Source organism: Tursiops truncatus, chromosome 4, assembly GCF_011762595.2.
Source record: "Tursiops truncatus isolate mTurTru1 chromosome 4, mTurTru1.mat.Y, whole genome shotgun sequence".
Taxonomy (NCBI): Eukaryota; Metazoa; Chordata; class Mammalia; order Artiodactyla; family Delphinidae; genus Tursiops; species Tursiops truncatus.
In genome coordinates this window covers 133,587,447-133,607,571 of record NC_047037.1, presented here as the reverse complement: position 1 = coordinate 133,607,571, position 20,125 = coordinate 133,587,447, and the positions used below count along the sequence as shown (strand labels likewise).

The following is a 20,125-nucleotide window of genomic DNA, read 5'->3' as shown; positions in this document are numbered from 1 at the left end:
GCTAAGCGTCAGCAGCCAGCGGAAGTGCTGAAGTAGGAGTCAGCTTGCAGTGTGCATTTCAAACTTCCGTTAATAGGACCATGGTGTGCTTTCAACGCTGGAGCTCAGGTCCTGAGTGGAAGGCTTACGTCCCCGTGGACACTGCTTTAAGTGCATTGCCACACAGATCTGTCAACACCTCCCCCGTTCTCAGGGCTAAGTCGCTTTTAGGCAGAACCACCCAAATGCACAAGAGACATTGGACAGTATCTATTTCACCCTGATTATCTTCTGTCCACGAAGCAGACAGAACTCTGGAATATAAATGGCAAGAGAGGGACATGCTTCCTCCCCCCTTTTTCCTGTTATGTTACTATTTCATTACACCAGCAACAGCAAGGAGTAGGAAATTCCAATGAAGGCTGTCCTTGCTAGAGATGTCTTTGTTGTAGGTTTAAACCTCACAAAGATTTCCCTAAACATTTTCCCTGTCAGTAACTGGGCTGAGGTTTTCAGTTTCAGAGTTGATTTGAGATTAGTCTGAATGGCTGGTTACCTTTATCTAACGGAGGGATACTCTTAGAGCTTGTGTCCTCAATCTTTTAAGTATTCAGGGTTTCCTTTTACTTGAAAGCATGTGGTTTGTGGCTACACCACCTCGAATTGTAGAAACACGCAGAATCGTAATGGGGTTTGGGGGCGGCCTGGGGTGGGAGGAAGGCAAAGCGATACCATCTATCAGATTTTTAGTTTAAAGCCTTCAGGTAAAGAACGCTGAAGTGAGAGTGCTTGGCGTGATTCTGACCTCTCCTTGGCCCCTCCTCCAGGTGAGGGTGAGGCTCACTGGCCCTGTGTGTCCCCTCCGGGTCGGAGGCGCTCTGACCCCATCCTGCTCCACCCGGGGAGCAGTGATTGGTCCAGACCTGCGTGTGTGAGCTCATGCACGTGCGCAACCGGGATGCGCACGTGTGCAGGTGTCCGTGTGCGCCTTGTGCAGATGTGTCCGTGTGCGCCTTGTGCACGTGTCCGTGTGCGCATTGGGAAGGGAGAAAGGAAGAGGATCAGGGAAGAAGAGGCAAGGAGAGTTTGGTTCCTTGTAACCGAGAAGCTAGAGGACAATGGAACTGTGTACTTTTGGGGGTGGGGTGGGGAGGGAACCTGGCGGTGTTTGTCTTGTAATCAAGAGCTCAGTAGACCCTGGCAATGGGCACCAGCCCAGGACCCAGTGCTTCCCCACATTAGCCCTCCTGTGTCCTAAGGAGACATGTCACTCAGACCCTGCACCCCTCCATGAACGCCACATTTAGGGTACAGGACCCTGCAGTTCCCTCCCCAAATGACCCAAATCTACTTCCAAGGTGTGTATGGACCTCTTCCCCAGACCTGAGTCCTCACCATCCCAACCACCATGTAAATGGTGCAGCGGCCCAGATTTGGGGGCAGGGGCTAAGAGGCACTGCTAGCGGCCAATTGGAGCAGGCAGCCCTGTGTGGACCGGGCCAGCCTCTGAGAGCCCCCAGCTGTGCAGTGTGTCTCAATCAGCATTTCTCAAACGATCTGCCAGGATGACCTGCTTTGTTTCCATTTCCAGTCTCTTGCCAACTGATAAGTACAATATAATAAAAATAAATGACTAGAAGAATGAAGTGGAACAGGAAGACGTACAGAGCACAAGCCTTAATGTTTTATTATTAGATGCAACAGACACACAATTTTTCTGATAAACTGCTTTGAAAGTTTCTAAACACTCCCAGTTTCTGTTCTGACCTCATTGCAGACTGGCTGCTGTCCACAGACCACACTCAGGTAGCATCACCCTAAATGACAGTAGGGGTCAAATCTTGGACTTAACTTAAAATTATAAATATGTGTATATATCATTGCAAGGTTTTCATAGACTTTCTAGAAAAAAGAAAATCAATGAACATCATATTCAATTTGCATTACTTTAAAATTTATGTTTAAATCTTTTCCAGTGAACAAACACACATGTTACATAGTTGTGATCCTTAACTGGGTGTTTATTCTGCTTTTTTATTTTGAAATATTTATTGATTTAATTATTTAGGCTGCACAGGGTCTTAGTTGCAGCGTGTGGGACCTAGCTCCCCGACCAGGGATCGAACCCGGGCCCCCTGCATTGGGAGTTCGGAGTCTTAACCACTGGACCACCAGGGAGGTCCCTATTCTGCTTTTGTTCACTGGCCCTTTTCTCAGGTGTGCATCCCCGGCACCACTGCCTGGGTCCCAGCCCTCCTCACCTCCCGCCTGGTCACTGCTCCAACCTCCACACTGTTCTCCCCTCTCCCCTCTGTTCTGCGTTCAAGTCAAACTCTACAAGGTGCCCAGAGCGGTCTTCCCAAGTCACAAACCCCATCTCGTTCCTTCCAGTGGGCTCACAGTTCTCATAGTACAGCGCCTACAGCCTTCTAAGGTCTGACCTGGACCCTGCTTGCCTCTCTGACTTCATTTCTTATTTCCCACACCACCATCCTTCCCACCACACCACGTGTGCTCAGCCACGCTGAGTTCCTTGCGGTCCTGGAAGGTCCCTGCCTTTTCACACTTCCCGGGCTGTGGCCCTAATAACCCAGCTCTCTGCACCCAGCGCTCAGTGAATGCTAGCGGTTAGTTCTTGCAGATAACAAGCTTCCCGTTTTGCTGCATTTCCCCAGATATTTTTCTATCATAAACAGCACTGACTTAAGCATCTTTAGACTATTTGTCTTTTTTTTTGATATAGGAATTAATTCTCCCAAATGGAATCATAGAGTCCAAGATTATGGACCTTATAAACATGGTTGCACATTGCCGACTTGTTTTCCAGAAAGGCTGAGCCACTTTCCAGTGTCAACAGCAATAAATCATGGATTTCAGCTCAGAAATATGGTGCCAATATTGGCTCCAAGATAAGTTTCACACTAGAGTGTACAGTGAGTTCTTAGGTTTGTAACAGCTAATGTCAAACGAATGGGCTTTCCGCTTTGGATGTTAGTTCTGCAAAGGCAAGGGCCTGTCTTCCAACATTCTTTTTCCCTGAAAACAGTGGACACCTAATCAATACATGATGGCGACGGTGGTGATGACACCCAGCCTGACGCTGAGGTGAGCAGAAGTTAAGATAAAAGGTTTGTTGAAGGAAGATGTCCCTCCTGATGTGCCCAGCAAAGGTGGAGCTAAAGAGTAACAGGATAGCCAGGCATGCTGGTGGCGGAAGGTTGACGTGGTTGCGCCACCAGCAGCATCTTTGATTATTTGGGGTAAGGATATCTAATTAACACATGTGCTTGTTTTAATAGGACCAGCACGGTGAGCACTTTACATGTTTCCTGTTGAATCCCCTCCACAACTGTATGAGCTAATACCCGGGTGTTCTTATCCCTTTTTACCGATGAGAAACTAAAGCCCACAGAGGTGAGATAACTTGCCCGAAGTGGCGGGTACACAGTGCACAGAGTGAAGCTGGGGTTCAATCCTGGGCGGCCCGGAGTCCTGACAGCACCGTGCTGAACTTCTGCATGTGCCTCACTTATAGTTCTCTTTTTGCGGTGGTTGGTATAGAAAAGTCACAAGTTCCATACAAGTAACTTTTTTTCTGAGCCATTTGAAAGTAGTTGCCAGGCGCGCCCACCACCCCTGAATACAGTAGCACATCCCCTAAAACAAGGACATGCTGCCGAATGATCACAATACAGCTATCGGGATCGGGATGTAAGCACTGACACATTACGGCCGTGTAATCCTGAGACTTCGTTCAAAGCTCTCCATTTGTCCCAGTGGCACCCTTTGGAGTAAAAGGATCCCTTTGAGGCTCACGAGTGGCGTCTGATCCCTTGAGTGTCCTTCCGTTTAGAACAGCCCCTCCGTCTTTCCTGAACTCTCAGGACCCGGACACTTTTGAAGGGTACCAGACCTGTCACTTCATAGAATGGCCATCAGTCTGGGTTCTGTGGGTGTTCCCTCGTGATTAGATTCAGTTCTCGTATCTTTGGGTGTTTTTTTTTTGTTTTTTTTTTTTTAAGTACAGTTCAGCAGTGTTAAGTATATTGACGTTGCTGTCCTAGACACTTCAGGTATAAGAAGGCAGTGGGAGGATGCCGGCTCCTTGGCCCCACCTTCCCTCCCTCCTGTTCTCCCACTGGTGTAATCCCTCTGCCCTTTGCAGGGCCTCCCCAGGGCGTTGCCACGTGCCTTTCTTCCTGTGCCCCCTGTGTGTCTGCCCCCCGCCCCCGCCCAGAAAATACACCTTCCTGGGAGCGCCTGGCTTGTAGTAGGTATTCAACCAGTGGTGACCAAATATTCAGAATATTTGGGGATCATTATGGAATATAGAGTAATCTGATTTTTCAGGAGCATGAGAATATGTTCCCAAACTGATTGCTGCAGATGAAATCAGGGCTCCAGGAAGTCTTTATTGATTTACAGCCAAAACGTGACCTTCGGAGATTACCCCTGAGGGAAATAGAGCAAGATGATTATTTTATGTGCCCTCATAATGGAATTCACAGAGCACTCGGTCAGATTTTCTTGAAGCGCTTGTTCTGCCTGAAATCACAGAAAATATGAGGCCGATTTGGGAGTGGCCCGCTTTATTGCAGTCACATTTAAGAGAATGTAATGGAGTGTAGCACGAGTGCACTGGCGTCACGCACGACGTGGAATTTTCTGGGTAGTTCCCTGAATTGGAAAAGATAGGATCTTGAGCCTTTGAAGGAGCCAGATCCCGAATCCTATGCGCCTGTGGAAAATTGGGTGGGCCAGGAGCCAGCCCAGGGTGCATCAGCTATTTGAACAGCAGGACCATTGTGGTGCCCTGACATGGGACAATATTGACAGAACAGTTCTGAGTTAAAATTCAGGTTTTATTGCTGTTGACACCGTGTACGAATTCCTTTTTGGCTTCTTTTCATAAACAGATGACTCAGGTAACTAACTTTTATGTAATCTAATCCAGAAAGAGGGAAACATTTTCCAGAGAGAGCTCGTCCTTGCAGTTCTGCTGTCAACTATTCAAACAAGCCAAGTAGAACTAACAACAACATTTTTAACTCTTGGAGGAAAAGAAAAGTATTCAGATGTATTTTTGTTTACATAGAGAGCATCAGAATGGTATTTAAAGTAAAGAGGATATGCAGGCAGGTCACTATTTTCTTTTCCTTTTTTTTTTAGTTTTTTGTTGTTGTTGTTGATTTTTTTTTTGGCTGGGTGGCATGCGGGATCTTAGTTCCCCCACCAGGGATCGAACCCTCACCCCCCCACCCCGCAGTGGAAGCGCAGTCTTTTTTTTTTTTTTTTAATGATTCCAATTTTATTTTATTTTATTTTTTTAACATCTCTATTGGGGTATAATTGCTTTACAATGGTGTGTTAGTTTCTGCTTTATAACAAAGTGACTCACTTATACATATACATATGTTCCCATATCTCTTCCCTCTTGCGTCTTCCTCCCTCCCACCCTCCCTATCCCACCCCTCCAGGCGGTCACAAAGCACCGAGCTGATCTCCCTGTGCTATGCGGCTGCTTCCCACTAGCTATCTACCTTATGTTTTGTAGTGTATATATGTCCATGCCTCTCTCTCGCTTTGTCACAGCTCACCCTTCCCCCTCCCCATATCCTCAAGTCTGTTCTCCAGTAGGTTTGTGTCTTTATTCCTGTCTTACCCCTAGGTTCTTCATGACATTTTTTTTTCTTAAATTCCATATATATGTGTTAGCATACAGTATTTGTCTCTCTCTTTCTGACTTACTTCACTCTGTATGACAGACTCTAGGTCTATCCACCTCATTACAAATAGCTCAATTTCGTTTCTTTTTATGGCTGAGTAATATTCCATTGTATATATGTGCCACATCTTCTTTATCCATTCATCCGATGATGGGCCCTTAGGTTGTTTCTATCTCCGGGCTATTGTAAATAGAGCTGCAATGAACATTTTGGTACATGACTCTTTTCGAATTATGGTTTTCTCAGGGTATATGCCCAGTAGTGGGATTGCTGGGAAGCACAGAGTCTTAACCACTGGGCCACCAGGGCACTCCCTAGATCACTATTTTCAACATCAAAAATCGTCCAACCACGGCTTACGAGTATACTTTGGGGAGTTTTTCTGTACTAAAAATAAAAGTTTTAAAGTAACCACTTAACAAAAAGTTTTTTGGTGCATAGAAAGTGGCGTAGATTGGGAGCTTTTATCTTGTGTTTACACCGATCACGATTTCAGCACAGCATTAGTTTTGAAGTATTCTCAGAGAGTCTTTGCTGGATATTACTCTTTTTTTCTTTCTTTATTTCGCCATTAATTCTCCATGTAGCTTCCCCCAGGCTCTCATTGTGCTCCTTAAACAGATGTATCATTCTCCTGATGTCTTTGTGAAATTATGTCAAGGTTTACAATTTTTGACACTCTGTTTTTGTTGTCACTTTAACCAAATTTTCTTCTGGTACATTTCAAATTATCGTATTAAGTATTAAAATTATTAAAGAATTGCAAAATAGTTTCCCTTATAAAACCCTATTTTCATTATTTAAAATTGTATAACGACCCTCCTTTTGGACAGATATTTTCCAGTAAATGGCTGCCCCACAAAAAACCAACCACCTTGAGATGAATATCAATATGGACCTTCATTGTCTGCGGCTGTTCTTTTTCATCAGTTTTTATTCTTATGCTATTACCTGTCTCTTCTAAGTGTAAAAGATGGAAAAATAGTAAAGGAAGATCCTGCTTGTTAAGTTCTTACAGAAGTCTAGGTTGATATTCTTATATGGAGCAATTCACAGAGGAGTTTTTAAAAGATTTTTATTCACAGAGGAGTTTTTAAAAGAAATATAGTTGATTTACAGTATTGTATAGTTTCCGGTATACAGCAAAGTGATTCATATATATATATATATACACACACACACACACACACACACACACACACACACATATATATACACACACATATACATATATATATATGTTCTTTTTTAGATTCTTTTCCATTATAGGTTACTACAAGATACTGAGTATAGTTTCCTGTGCTATACAGTAGGTCCTTGTTGGTTATCTTTTAATTTTTATTTTATACTGGAGTATAGTTGATTAATAATGTTGTGTTAGTTTCTGGTGTACAGCAAAGTGATTCAGTTATACATATACATGTATCCATTCTTTTTCAAATTCTTTTTCCATTTAGGTTATAACAGAGTATTGAGTAGAGTTCCCTGTGCTGTACAGTAGGTCCTTGTTGGTTATCTGTTTTATATATAGTAGTGTGTATATTTTAATCACAAACTCCTAATTTATCCCACCCCTCCCTTTCCCCTTTGGTAACCATAAGTTTGTATTCTATGTCTGTGAGTCAATTTCTGTTTTGTAAATAAGTTCATTTGTATCATTTTTTAAGATTCCATGTATAAGTGATATCATATGATATTTGTCTTTGTCTGACTTACCTCATTTAGTATGATAATCTCTAGGTCCATCTTTGTTGCTGCAAACGGCATTATTTCATTCTTTTTTATGGCCGAGTAATATTCCATTGTATATATGTACCACATCTTCTTTATCCACTCCTCTGTTGATGGACATTTAGGTTGTTTCCATATCCTGGCTATTGTAAATAGTGCTGCTATGAACGTTGGGGTGCATTTATCTGTTCGAATTAGAGTTTTCTCCAGATATATGCCCAGGAGTGGGATTGCTGGATCATATGGTAACACTATTTTTAGTTTTTTTAAGGAACCTCCATACTGTTCTCCATAGTGGCTGCACCAATTTACATTCTCACCAGCAACGTAGGAGGATTCTTTTTTTCTCCACACCCTCTCCAGCATTTATTATTTGTAGACTTTTTGATGATAGCCATTCTGACCAGTGTGAGGTTATACCTCATTGTAGTTTTGATTTGCATTTCTCCACAGAGGAGTTCTAAAACTAGGCTTCTCGCAGAAACTTCCAGCCCCTTCCAGTGTGAGTGCTTCCTTCCTAAGCCCCTTCATGGGTTGCTTGCATCTGTGCCAGCATGTGCCTTTGATCAGCCCACACCTTCAGACTAAAGCATGCTTGTCAGAATCATAAATCACGCACCTCTGTTAATAGTTTAGGCAGATTTGGGGTTTGTGCTAGAGTGCTCAAGAATGCCTAGAACCTTACTTCTTGGATTAAAAGATTAATTGGGGGAAAAAAATTTGTACTGGTCAGTTAACCCTATCTCAGTTCAGAGCCTAAGACGTGAATGAGCTCACAAATCAGTGTTCCCTTTAAAGTCACGTTTACTGACTCACCACAGAAATCTGAGGGCATGTGTGCATACCTCAACTATGCCTTTTTTGGTACCGTCTTAAGGATTTACAAGAAGGTGTATTTGGGTACAGCCATTCTGGGTAATAAACAGTCAGAAGGCATGAACGTGCATGTAGATGTTGCCAGTAGGAGCTACATGACCTTGGGCAAGTGATCTGAGCTCACCGAGCCTCATTTCTCAAAGGTAAGGATGAGAACGCCTTCCCTATATCCTCCAGAGAATTTCCGGAAACTCAAATGAGTTAGTACATGTGAAAAGACTTGTACACTGCACAGTGTAGGTTGAACGTAACTTAAAAATATTATTATTCAGAGCCTGCGTAATAAACAGGAAAATGGGAGGTACGTTCTCAGAAGATCGTCAGTACCTTCTATGGGACCCGGTTCTGGATTTTTGACTGACTTAATCCATGGAACAAGGGGATCTTTGAGAGCACAGCGTCTAAAGCATTATTAGGCTGATCAGACCATTGCCAGCAGGACGTTTGTTCACCTTACAAACAAGTTCTTTATCTTCTCCCTTGCCTGTGAAAGTTATGGAAACGCCTACATAATAGGATTCTTCATGGAGCTCATTAACTTGAACTTGTCTGAACTCATCATTCACAAGCGGACCAGCCACTGTCCAGAACAAACAGGGTTAGATAAGAGTTCTTACAGAAAGCATCCTGTGCTGTGAATCAAACACAGATTATATTAAGCTTCCTGACACTACTTAATTTCTCAGGCAAGTTTTCTTTCTTTTTTTTCCCCCCTTATCCTGACCTTGTATGAATTTTCCAACGATTCCTGGAATAAGTAGGCTACATTTATCTATCTTTGCATTCTCACAATTTCCAGTGATTCTAACAGAAATTTCATGCAGCTAGGATGACAGTAATTTATGGTTTTTTTTAAAAAAATTATTATGATTACTCGGAAGCCTATTTTTAGTATTCAGGTGAAATGGGTTTATAGTACCCCATTAGCATAGATATGAATACATGAGTGTTAATATCTCTGCCTTGCTTTCCCACAATTTGTTCCATTATATAAGCTGAATTATGTTATAGGTGATTATGATCTTTCCTGTCCCTGCTATCATCCTTTTGGAGCTCCTTTACCATTGATTTTGCAACAGATGAGACAGATCGAGGGAGATGAAATGTTCAGCCCAGCACAGCACAACTTGTTTTTGCCAAAGCTGGGGCTAAAGACCAAAACTGACTCCTGGACCACTGTCCTAAGATGCCATAGCTTCTTGGGAAACCAGCGTAAAACCTCTGCTCTTCAAAATCCTTAGATAGCCAGGTTTTCTGTAGAAAAAGGATATAATGTTCTGATCATTAGAAGTTTAACTATTTGGGGATCAGTGTCTAAAATGGACAGTCCAACCCTGCCTTAATCTTAAATAGGGCTGAAAGGATTTTTCCTGAGAATTTCCTTTCTTGGTAATCCTTGATAATGCCTTTCCTAGGTGATTCCACCTCATCCATCACTCTGAGCCTCAGTCACTGTGTTTTGCTGTACGTGGAGGTGGTGTGGTGCTTAAGGTAAGGAACAGGGCCTGAGCCTGAGGCCTGCTTTCTTACAGAAGGTCGCTGGCCTCGCAAACCTTTTCATCTTTGTCTTTCTCTAGCGTGTTCCTTTGTCCGCCTGTCAGTGCAGGATGCCCGCGTGGGGTAGCATGTTCCCTGGTGTGGCCAAATGTCTCGTGAAGTGTCGGCAGCATTAAGAGAATTAAGCTTTTTCCATTAGTAGTTCATGGGACCACAGGCATCTCCTTGACGGCTTGATCTTGTCAACATAGTTGGCCACCAGGTATGATGGATCATTCTTCACCATTTTAAGAATTTGTGTTCGGCCGGGTACAGTTTCATTGTCACCTTGCTTCAGATTCTGATTCCAAGTCAAACATCCAAGAGAATTCGGCATGACCTGTAGCCTAATTCAGTTAGCCTAATTCGCAGACAATTCCTCGGCTGTGAAAAAGCAATAGCGCCTCTCTCACAGAGAAGTTTAAGGAGGAAGAGAGAGAACAGATGCCACGTACCCGCCCCCGAACCTGGTAGGTGCCAATTTGAGAGCTACTGCTTCCCCTCCTCTTCATCATTACCATTGTTGGCTGCCGAGGCTATTAACGTCATCTTCTCCTGTGAAAAATGGACACCACCTTTCTCATCTTCTAAGTGGGTTCAATGTGAAAGTTGTTGTAATGTTTCTTCTTTTAAAAAATTATCTGGAAATTTAAAAACCCGCCACCTGATATGTGCTAATATGCATCTGAATATGTCACTCAGTTCAGCGTCTTCCCCAGGCTTGGAACAAAGTAGATCGTGATGGTTAACACTACATGCTGGGCTTTCCAAGTGTTGGCTTGGGTTTTATTTCCGGCCCTCCTCTTGAGTCTTTCTCTGACTTGGGCGATCATGTGATCTGCATCAGTCTTTTCATAGATGAAATAGAAACAGACAGTTGCCACCTCCACACCTCACTGGATTGTCGTGGGAGTTATGAGTTAGTGCCTCTGCAATGGGTGGCTGGAGTGAGCCATGCGGGCATGAGGTGTCCCCGTGGCGTATCCGGTCGAGTGGACGTTACCCTTACCCATGGCTCCAGTGTGGTCCTCACAGCTTTAAAGAACCATAAAGCATCCAGTGTTTCATCAACCGTGTAGTTAGAGCACCCTTTTCAGCATGGTCCTTAGACCTTAGTCATGTGACTGACCTGACCCGGGTCTGTTACACAGTAAGAAACAAAAACTTCGATACTACTGGGTCCTCATCTGAAAGGTGGACTGAGATGTTTCTTTGTACCTATTTTCCAGCATCTTGAAAGTTGTTCTAAATATTTTCCCTGTTGTCTGTAGGACAATACTTGCAAAAAAATAAGCCATGTCCAAGAGAGTTCTGTTGTATACTTTGTGTCAGGGTATGACAGTTTTCATCAGAGACCTCGCTCTCTTGAAAAATTGCTAAAACTTAAAAATTACATACTTTCAGCTTTTGTGAATTATACATTTTATTAGGAAAGCCATCTTATACCATGTCTGTTTAACATTAGTACAGGTAGTGCTGACCTTATCTTAAATCCCCTATCAATTCTTCACTACTTTTTAAAAATAACTTTGTTTACGGAGGTTTTCAAACACTTACAAAAGTAGAGTGAATAGTCTAATGAACTCAACATGGACTCAACTCATCACCCAGTCTCAGCATTGATCACCACATGGAATTTCCCCTTCCCATCCTCACACCATGGGGTAATTTTAACGATACCCCCCAGACATCATATCATTTCAAAGGTATGCATCTCTAACAGATAAGGACTCTTTTCTTTAAAAAAAGAGATAAAAGTACTTTCTTAATATCAAATACCAATTCCGTGTTCCAATTTCCCAAATTGACTCATGAATCTATTTTTGTCCTTAGCATGTTTGGGTCAGAGTTCAAATAAGATGCACCGATTGCACTTGGTTGATATATCTCTTCTGTCTGTTAATGTCTGGGTTCCCCATCCATAGTCATTTGTATTTGAAGTCTGGGTCATTTGCCTGGTAGAAAGTCCCTTTTTAGACATTTCCTGGCAATTGCACCCTGTTAGCACATTCCTTTATCCCTCTATTTATTGTAAACCCATAGGTCTGGGAAAGTGGTCAAATCAGTGTTTTGTTAGTTTTGTTTTTGTTTACGTGAGATGTCCTGTTACTGCCGTCCATCGAGAGGTGCATAATGTCTGGTTGTCTCCCCTTTTGTGTGTCATATCAGTCCATCTCCGAGTTGAACTGTGGTCAATCTGATCCAGCTGATAAAATTCCCCGTCTGCTTTTCACCTGATGGTTTTAGTTGCCATTCTTGACCCTGGCCTCTGGAATCATCATTTCATTAGGGTTTCAGCACCCAATGAGTAACTCATTTTGAAAGATTTTCCAAAAATGTTCCTTAGTGGGTATTAGAAATGCTGAGTGATTCTGATAAGATAATGATTGCATGATTCAAAATGCTTTCACATTTTTATTATATTGAAACACATACTTTTCAGGATGTTAACTAGAAAAATAAAAATAATTCTAAGTGTCAAAGATAGAAGATGAGTATGAGAAATAATTAGTAAAGAGTTGGCTTGTTTACTCTTTTCCCAGAAACTCTGACTAAAGAGTCGAAATGTGTATTGCTTCTAAGGGATTTTGTTTTTTTAGAGAACAAAAGTAATTTTAAAGCATTTATCTTCCTTAAAACAGGGGCGAATCAAGGCAATTTAGAGTACTCAATGTTAAAAGAATAAAAACTAAAATAAAGTATTCCATGCTCCTTTTGGTAATAATGTAAAAAATTTGGGGATTAAATAGTGAAATGTTCTTTTAAATAAAGCATGATGATGATCCCATCTTATAAAACAGAAGGGTCTATACGGCTTCTAATCCCTTTTGCATCCTCATCGTACTTCATCCCGACTTCAGACCCCTTTGTGGTCTGAAAATATTTTTTTTGGGGGGTGTGGTTTGCGGTATGCGGGCCTCTCACTGTTGTGGCCTCTCCCGTTGCGGAGCACAGGCTCCGGACGCACAGGCTCAGCAGCCATGGCTCACGGGCCCAGCCGCTCCGCGGCATGTGGGATCTTCCCGGACCGGGGCATGAACCCGTGTCCCCTGCTTCGGCAGGCGGACTCTCAACCACTGCGCCACCAGGGAAGCCCTGAAAATATTTTTGCTTTATAGCCTATTTGTTTCGTTAAAAGTAGATCTGCTTCTGAATTGAGTTCTGTAATTTTGATCGCGAGCCCAGTACTGTGTTATAGCCTAATCTACTGGAGTGTGTGATGTCCTTGTGAAACCCAGAAACATGTGTCCATCTGATGAATTTATGACAAAAGTTTATTTGGGACTTAGAGTTAAGATTTTAAAACTGTACCTAGGTTTCTGGATTTTATATATCATTCCACGTTTTATGTGGAATAACCTTCATCAGAATCATTTCAGGAAATGAGAGAAGTAGGATATGGTTATGAGTCAGCCTTGGAAAACTACAGCATGGAATGAATTAGTCAGAAGAAGGGTTTCGGTGGCCAACATGAGCTGTGCGCTATCAGGAAGTGGTGTGACTTTCCATGATTTTATGTACTGCAAATCATGTGGCATAACGCTCCAGACACCTGGAGTCTTTTTTTTTTTTTTCAGTCATAAGTTTTGAGGTAAAATTGAAAAGTACCATGGAGTGAAAGCACAGCCCTTTCAGTACTTGTGGATCCCTGCTGTCAACTCGAATGCATTTCCACTCCACTCCCACTCCATGGGGGATACGGACATTCACCCGAAAGCCCTTTGAGGCTGCTAGGTCAAGTCAGAAAAGCAGCTCATCTTGACAGAGGTGCTGTTGCAAAAGGGGGCATCTGTCCTTTTGTTTCTAATACCTTTTTTCATACTCCTGGTGTTGCTGCTTATAAGGCAATGTCATTTACAGTCTGCAAGAGAGTTGCTTCTCCCTGTGTTGTGCTGTGTTTTATTTATTTATTTTTTATTTTTTTATTATTTTATTTTATTTTATTTTTTGCGGTACGCGGGGGCCTCTCACTGTTGTGGCCTCTCCCGTTGCGGAGCACAGGCTCCGGACGCGCAGGCTCAGCGGCCATGGCTCACGGGCCCAGCCACTCCGTGGCATGTGGGATCTTCCCGGACCGGGGCACGAACCCGCGTCCCCTGCATCGGCAGGCGGACTCTCAACCACTGCGCCACCAGAGAAGCCCATGTGTTTTAGAAGGGTGCTCTGAAGTTGAGAAGGAGGCAGTGTGATCTGGCCTTCTATCATCCTGTTAAAGAGAAAAGAGAACCTTGGGGAAATGGAGTGGATTAAAAGTTTGGATCATATAAGTTTCATAAAGCTACATTGCTAGAGGAAAATGTTGAAAATATAATCAACCACTAAAACTAAACATGGAGGGAAATAAGTTTGTTGTTTTATTGGCAATAGAAGTCAGTTAAAGATAATCAAGTAATCAAGCCATCTCTTCCCTGTCTGTTAGACTTGATAGGTACACATAGCATTCACTAATTACAGCTTGGGACATAGATGTATAGAGAGATATATACATATAGATATAGAGAGAGATAGAGATATATGTATAGAAATATAGCATGTATATTTTAACCAGCATATCTAATGGAACAATTCAATGAAGAATGAAGCCTGCATGTGAATTCCCAACTTTCCATTGAACAACAGCGAAAGTCCAGTTGACTCTGATGCCCTTGGCAACCTGGTAAACATCCCTCTGGAAGAATCCTGCCAACCAGATTTGCCTTGTTTGCCATGTGTGGCCATCTGGCAAGGTGTAGAGAATCATCTGTCCCCAAGTTAACCCAGGATGGTTTCATGTCCTTGTCACATGGTATCACTGAGCAATCAGATGGTAACAATGGGCGTGTTCTTCCTCCCCTTCCAGCCTAGACCTCACTGTATGCCACAGATGAATGCTGGTCTCCCCTGAAATTCACACATTAAAATCCTAACCCCCAATGTGATGATATTAGGAGATGGGGCCTTTGGGAGGTGATTAGGTCAGACAGCAGAGCCCTCACGAATGGGATTAGTGCCCTTATAAAAGAGACCCCAGAGAGCTCCCTGCCCCTTCTGCCATGTGAAGACACCATGAGAAGTTAGCCCTCTATGAACCAAGAATTGGGCCCTCACCAGACACCAAACCTGCTGGCACCTTGATCTTGGACTTCCCAGCCCCCAGAACCGACAGAAATAAACACCTGTTGTTTATAAGCTGCCCAGTCTTAGTCTGTTTTAGCACCCGAACAGACTGATAGCATGTGTGGGCATCACCTGGGAATCGTGTGAAAATGCAGACTCTGCTTCAGTGGATCTCAGGTGGGGCCCGATGTTCTGCGTTTCTTACAAGTTCACAGGTGAGGCCAGGACTACTGGCTCAGGGCTGCCCTGTGAGTATCTAGACCATCCAGGCCAGAGCTGCATAAACAAACTATATCTGCAGAGTTAGCAAAAATCCCAACCCTAAAGGGTGTCACCACCTGATGCTAATACCTGCAGAGCTCTGTATGTCCACAACCTCAAGTCTCTTTACGTGACATTCATACCTCTCCCCAGCAGGATTGGGAAACACCCCAGGGTGGAGGGACCCTCATAGGCACCTGGCAGGACTCCTCTGCTGGCCCTTCACCTAACATCTCTTACTATATACTTCATGCTCTGAGCACATGCACAGTTGTCTGCCCCGGACTCTGCCTTGTAAAGATCTGATCATTCCTTCCTTTTCTCCACTGACTGGACTGTTTCTTAGTATGAAGAAAATTTCTAGAACTGTTGGTCATCTAAGTCTTCTCATGGGACCCACGAGCCCTACTCTTAATCTTAATTCTAAGATTTTTATCACCGCCCACTTGTCCTCAGCCTCCAATGTGCTGGGCTCAGAAGGATAAGAACGGATTTCAACTTCAGTGGCCAATGGAGAAATGCTAGAAGTTCTACAAGTGAAGATTTGAGAGGTTTAAGAATTCCTTAAGGCTGATTTAATGAAAGAAAGAGGAAAGAATGGTCTTCAGGGAGGATCCCAGCCTAGGCACTTCCAGCAATTGCTGTATTTCAGAACTACCCATTGTCAGAACGTGGGTTTTGGACTCGCCGAAAAGTTGTTAAGGCGAAGTGTCAGCTGCTTTCTGCCGCCTCCTTTTCCCTTGACTGCTCCTATGGAAATAGGTTAAATCTTTAATTGGTTATTTTATTTTATTACCATGGAATTTTCAAATAAACCAGCAAATCAACATCATTATTTTAAGATCCTAGGAAATATGATTCAGGGCTTGTCATTATTTTTTCCAAGGAAGAAACAGTTATAGATATTTTCTGCAAGGGTAAATTTCTGTGACTTTTCCAGTTAGAAGCCAGCCAGCAACCTTTCACACAGCCCATTTGAAAAGAAACAGTGTTCGGAATGTAGGATGCACTCTTGGCATGCGTGCATCCTCGTGGATGGCTTCCTTGGTGTAATGGGTGCCTTTGAACACCTTTCTACTATTTTCCTTGGGTCTGTTTAGTTAAAAAAAAAAAAACTCCATTCCAAATGATTGCCAAAAATGTGGCGTTTGCAAAGGCGAGTTTAATCATTGTCATAGAGTTGCCTGTCTTACTTTATTAACATCAGAGAGTTCTGTGGTTTTGCATACATGAATGACTGACTTACAGCTTGGTACTGGATGGTGGCAGAATGTGAATTCCATCAGATACGTAGCAAATCTCTGCACGCGCCACTAATTGTGTCTGGGGGTAGCTGGGTGCGCGTTCCAGTGCTGACATCTCTGTCTAATCGTTTTCTTCCAGACACTTTTCCTTGAAAACATTCAGGCAAACCGTAGATAGGAATTTGTGCTTCTGCAGAGACCTTATATGAGGATTTTTAGTAAGAGTGGTAGTTCAACATGGGCATCGTTTATGTGGTTATATACTCTTAAGCTGGAGGTCGTATTAGTTGGCTAGGCTATAGCTGCTGTAACAAAATACCACAAACCACGTGGCTTGTCCAACAGAAATTCATTTTCTTACAGCTCTGGAGGCTGGAAGTCCAAGATCAAGGTGTCAGCAGGGTTGATTTCTTCCGAGGCCTCTCTCCTTGGCTTACTGGTGGCTGCTTTCTCACTTTGTTCTCACGTGGTCCCTCCTCTGTCTTGTGCACCCTGGTGTCCTGCTGTGTGTCCACATTTCCTCTTCTTATAAGGACACAGTCTTATAGGATGGGAGCCCACCCTAACAGCCTTATTTAACCTTCATCACCTCTTTGAAGGCCCCATCTCCAAATAGAGTCACATTCTGAGGTGCTAGGGGGTTTAGGGCTTCAACATAGGAATTTGGGAGGGGATGCAGTTCAGCCTATAACTAAGGTCATAGAAACCACTTTGAAATTGCAAAATTATTTCCTAGGCTTGGATTATTTTGCAGTCCTTCCATTTCTTTTCAAGAATGGTTCTGTCACCGTCTTAGCAGAGAGATGGCAGATCTGGAATTTTACTGTGGAAGTAAGAATCGCAACAGCAACATCATCCTCTAAGTGGTATTTCCGGCCACTGAGAGGCTTTCACTGTGGGAGAAGATGGATTTGGGAGGACATCTAGGATACTCTAAAGGTAACAGTGCAGACCCCTGCCACTTGGGAGTCTTGGCCACGCTTCTCCTGTTCTCACTTGCCGACCTCGCCACTCAGGGGCAGTCCTGTACCTGAAGGGCATCTGGGGGCAGGCCCTCAGAAATACACCTGGATTCTGTGTTCTGTAGCTCCTGGGGTCAGATTGGGTGGCCAGGTCTGCCCTGTGGGCCTCCCGGCTCCTCAAGGAACCACAGTAGAGTCATATCTGGGCCCCAGCACCTGGCCTAGGCCATGCCTGGCCTGTGGTAGATATTCAACGAATGGATGAATTTCAGAAGCATGTCAGCCATCAAGGCTACTGACCTCCCATCCCCTGTCGTTTTCTCCACCCTGTGCAGCCCCTTTAGGGGCTGCTGCTATAGATCCCACTAGTAGAGTTAACCCTCATCTTTTTGCTTTTAGGTATATTGGAAGCAAGGCGGTATTGTGCAGTGAGGGTTTAAGCTGGACTGGAGGGGCACCAACACCACCTTGGCCGGGAGAGAGTGTTAATTTTCCAAGTTTACCTCCATAATCGGTTCTTTTGGGGTCTTAGGCGCCCACCACTAATACTGATTTTGAGCAACCACAGCACATCATGTAGTAGCTGCATCTTCAAACTCACCTAAACCACCAGGTGCAAAAATGACCACTGCTATGAAGAAATAAAAATAATAATTATACAGAGTTATAGGCTGTCCTAGAAAGTGCCTTCGGGCAGATTTGGCCTTTTTGAACGCAGGCAGCTGTAACCATGGCTGCTGGCCATCTGACTCTCGACTTTCCCCCGGTACCTTTGAGAGCCACCGACAGCCTGAGTCGGAAGACGCCAGGACCCAGACAGAGCAGGCATGGGCACGGCGCCTTAGTCATTGGCCAAAGACACATGGCTGCCTTTCATCATGTAGGAGGGAGACAGGAAAGAGCAGAAGCAACGGAAGGCAAGTGAAGGCGAGCTTCAGACACGACTATTTGGTCGTATCCCAGCATCCGGCAAACGGAATCTCACGGTCCCTCTCCTGGTTGTTGACCACAAGACGGTTTGTTGGCAGTGCAAGTCAGCAGCATCATAGAACCTACACAAAATAAGAAGCCAGCATACGGAATAAGCGCAGAGAGGAAAAGCATGCCTTTCTTTGTAATTGCTTTGTACCGTGATAGTCTTACAATATCAACTGGGAAGAAAGTTTTCTTTAGGTGGCACCAAAACAGAATTTGACATTCTTCTGCCAGCCCCTTTTGCACTAGACATGAGTAGATTTACTGAGAGATGTAGACATTCATAAGAGCCTTTTAAATGATCATGAATAATGTTTTTCAGTTAAAGCATTATTTCTCGTGATGTTAAGCAAAATATCAGTTTTATCACAACATAAAGACAAAGATATAAAAAATACTGTAATGGTGGGCTTCCCTGGTGACGCAGTGGTTAAGGATCCGCCTGCCAATGCAGGGGAAAACGGGTTCGATCTCTGGTCCGGGAAGATCGCACGTGCTGCAGAGCAGCTAAGCCCGTGCGCCACAGCTACTGAGCCCACGTGCCTGCCTAGAGCCCGTGCTCCGCAACAAGAGAAGCTACGACGATGAGAAGCCTGTGCGCCTCAATGAAGAGTAGTCCCCGCTTGCCGCAACTAGAGAAAGCCCGCGCACAGCAACGAAGACCCAACACAGCCAAAAATTTAAAAAAAACCAAATAAATAAGTTTAAAAAAAAAAACCGTAATGATATTTAAATTATATCTCCATAAAGCTATTTTAAAAGTTCTATGCTCAGGCTTCCCTGGTGACGCAGTGGTTGAGAGTCTGCCTGCCGATGCAGGGGACACGGGTTCATGTCCCGGTCTGGGAGGATCCACGTGCCGTGGAGCAGCTGGGCCCGTGAGCCATGGCCGCTGAGCCTGCGCGTCCGGAGCCTGTGCTCCACAATGGGAGAGGCCACAACAGTGAGAGGCCCACGTACCGAAGTACTATGCTCAACTCGCTGATATAGAGAACAAACGAGTGGTTACCAGTGGGGAGAGGGAAGGGGGGAGGGGCAAGATAGGGGTAGGGGGTTAAAAGGTACAAACGATTAGTATAAAATAAGCTATAAGGATATATTGTAAAACACAGGGAATACAACCAATATTTTATAATAACTATAAATGAAGTATAACCTTTAAAATTGTGAATCACTATATATACACCTGTAACTTTATAATATTGTATAGCAATTACAGTTCAATTTTTTTTAAAAAAGTTCTATGCTCATATATTTCACACATTTCAATATTGCAGAGAATTTAAATCCTGAGCAGGATCACTTTTACCCTCTTGAAATCTGCACTTCCCCAAGTTTAAATCTGAAAACTCAGCCTTCCCAGTTTAAGAGGTCATTAAAGAGATTTTGCAGAAATCAGAGAGATGTCATTTTATTAAGAAAACTGATTCGACTGTTGTATGTTTCAGAAATCTGAGTCATCCAGCACGTATCTAACCATGCAAAACAAATTTCATATATAGCTTTGAAAGCAAACAGCACCCTGTAATTAAAACATATTGAATGTCTTAATTCAGTGTTTCTCACAAAGTGATAAAAGTGCAGTTCTTAAGAACATGAGCTTAGAGTCCATAGACTTTGGTTCACAGTCCTGTTCCAAAGCTAAGTGATGGTGAGTCTTCTTATTTCGGGCTGCCGTAACGAAACTCCATAGTCTGGGTGGCTTGAACAATAGACGTGTATTTCTCACAGTTCTGGA

General features: G+C 43.5%; 1 protein-coding gene and 1 long non-coding RNA gene across 2 annotated transcripts in view; both read left to right on the top strand.

The window, feature by feature from the left end:
- Positions 1 to 20,125, top strand: part of RCAN1 (regulator of calcineurin 1) — a 95,544-nt gene that overhangs the window by 45,034 nt on the left and 30,385 nt on the right. The window lies entirely within an intron of this gene.
- LOC141278613 (uncharacterized) lies at positions 7,143 to 19,398 on the top strand. Its single transcript, XR_012331599.1, has 3 exons — positions 7,143 to 9,803; positions 9,890 to 17,389; positions 17,812 to 19,398. It is a non-coding gene; the product is annotated as an uncharacterized lncRNA (long non-coding RNA).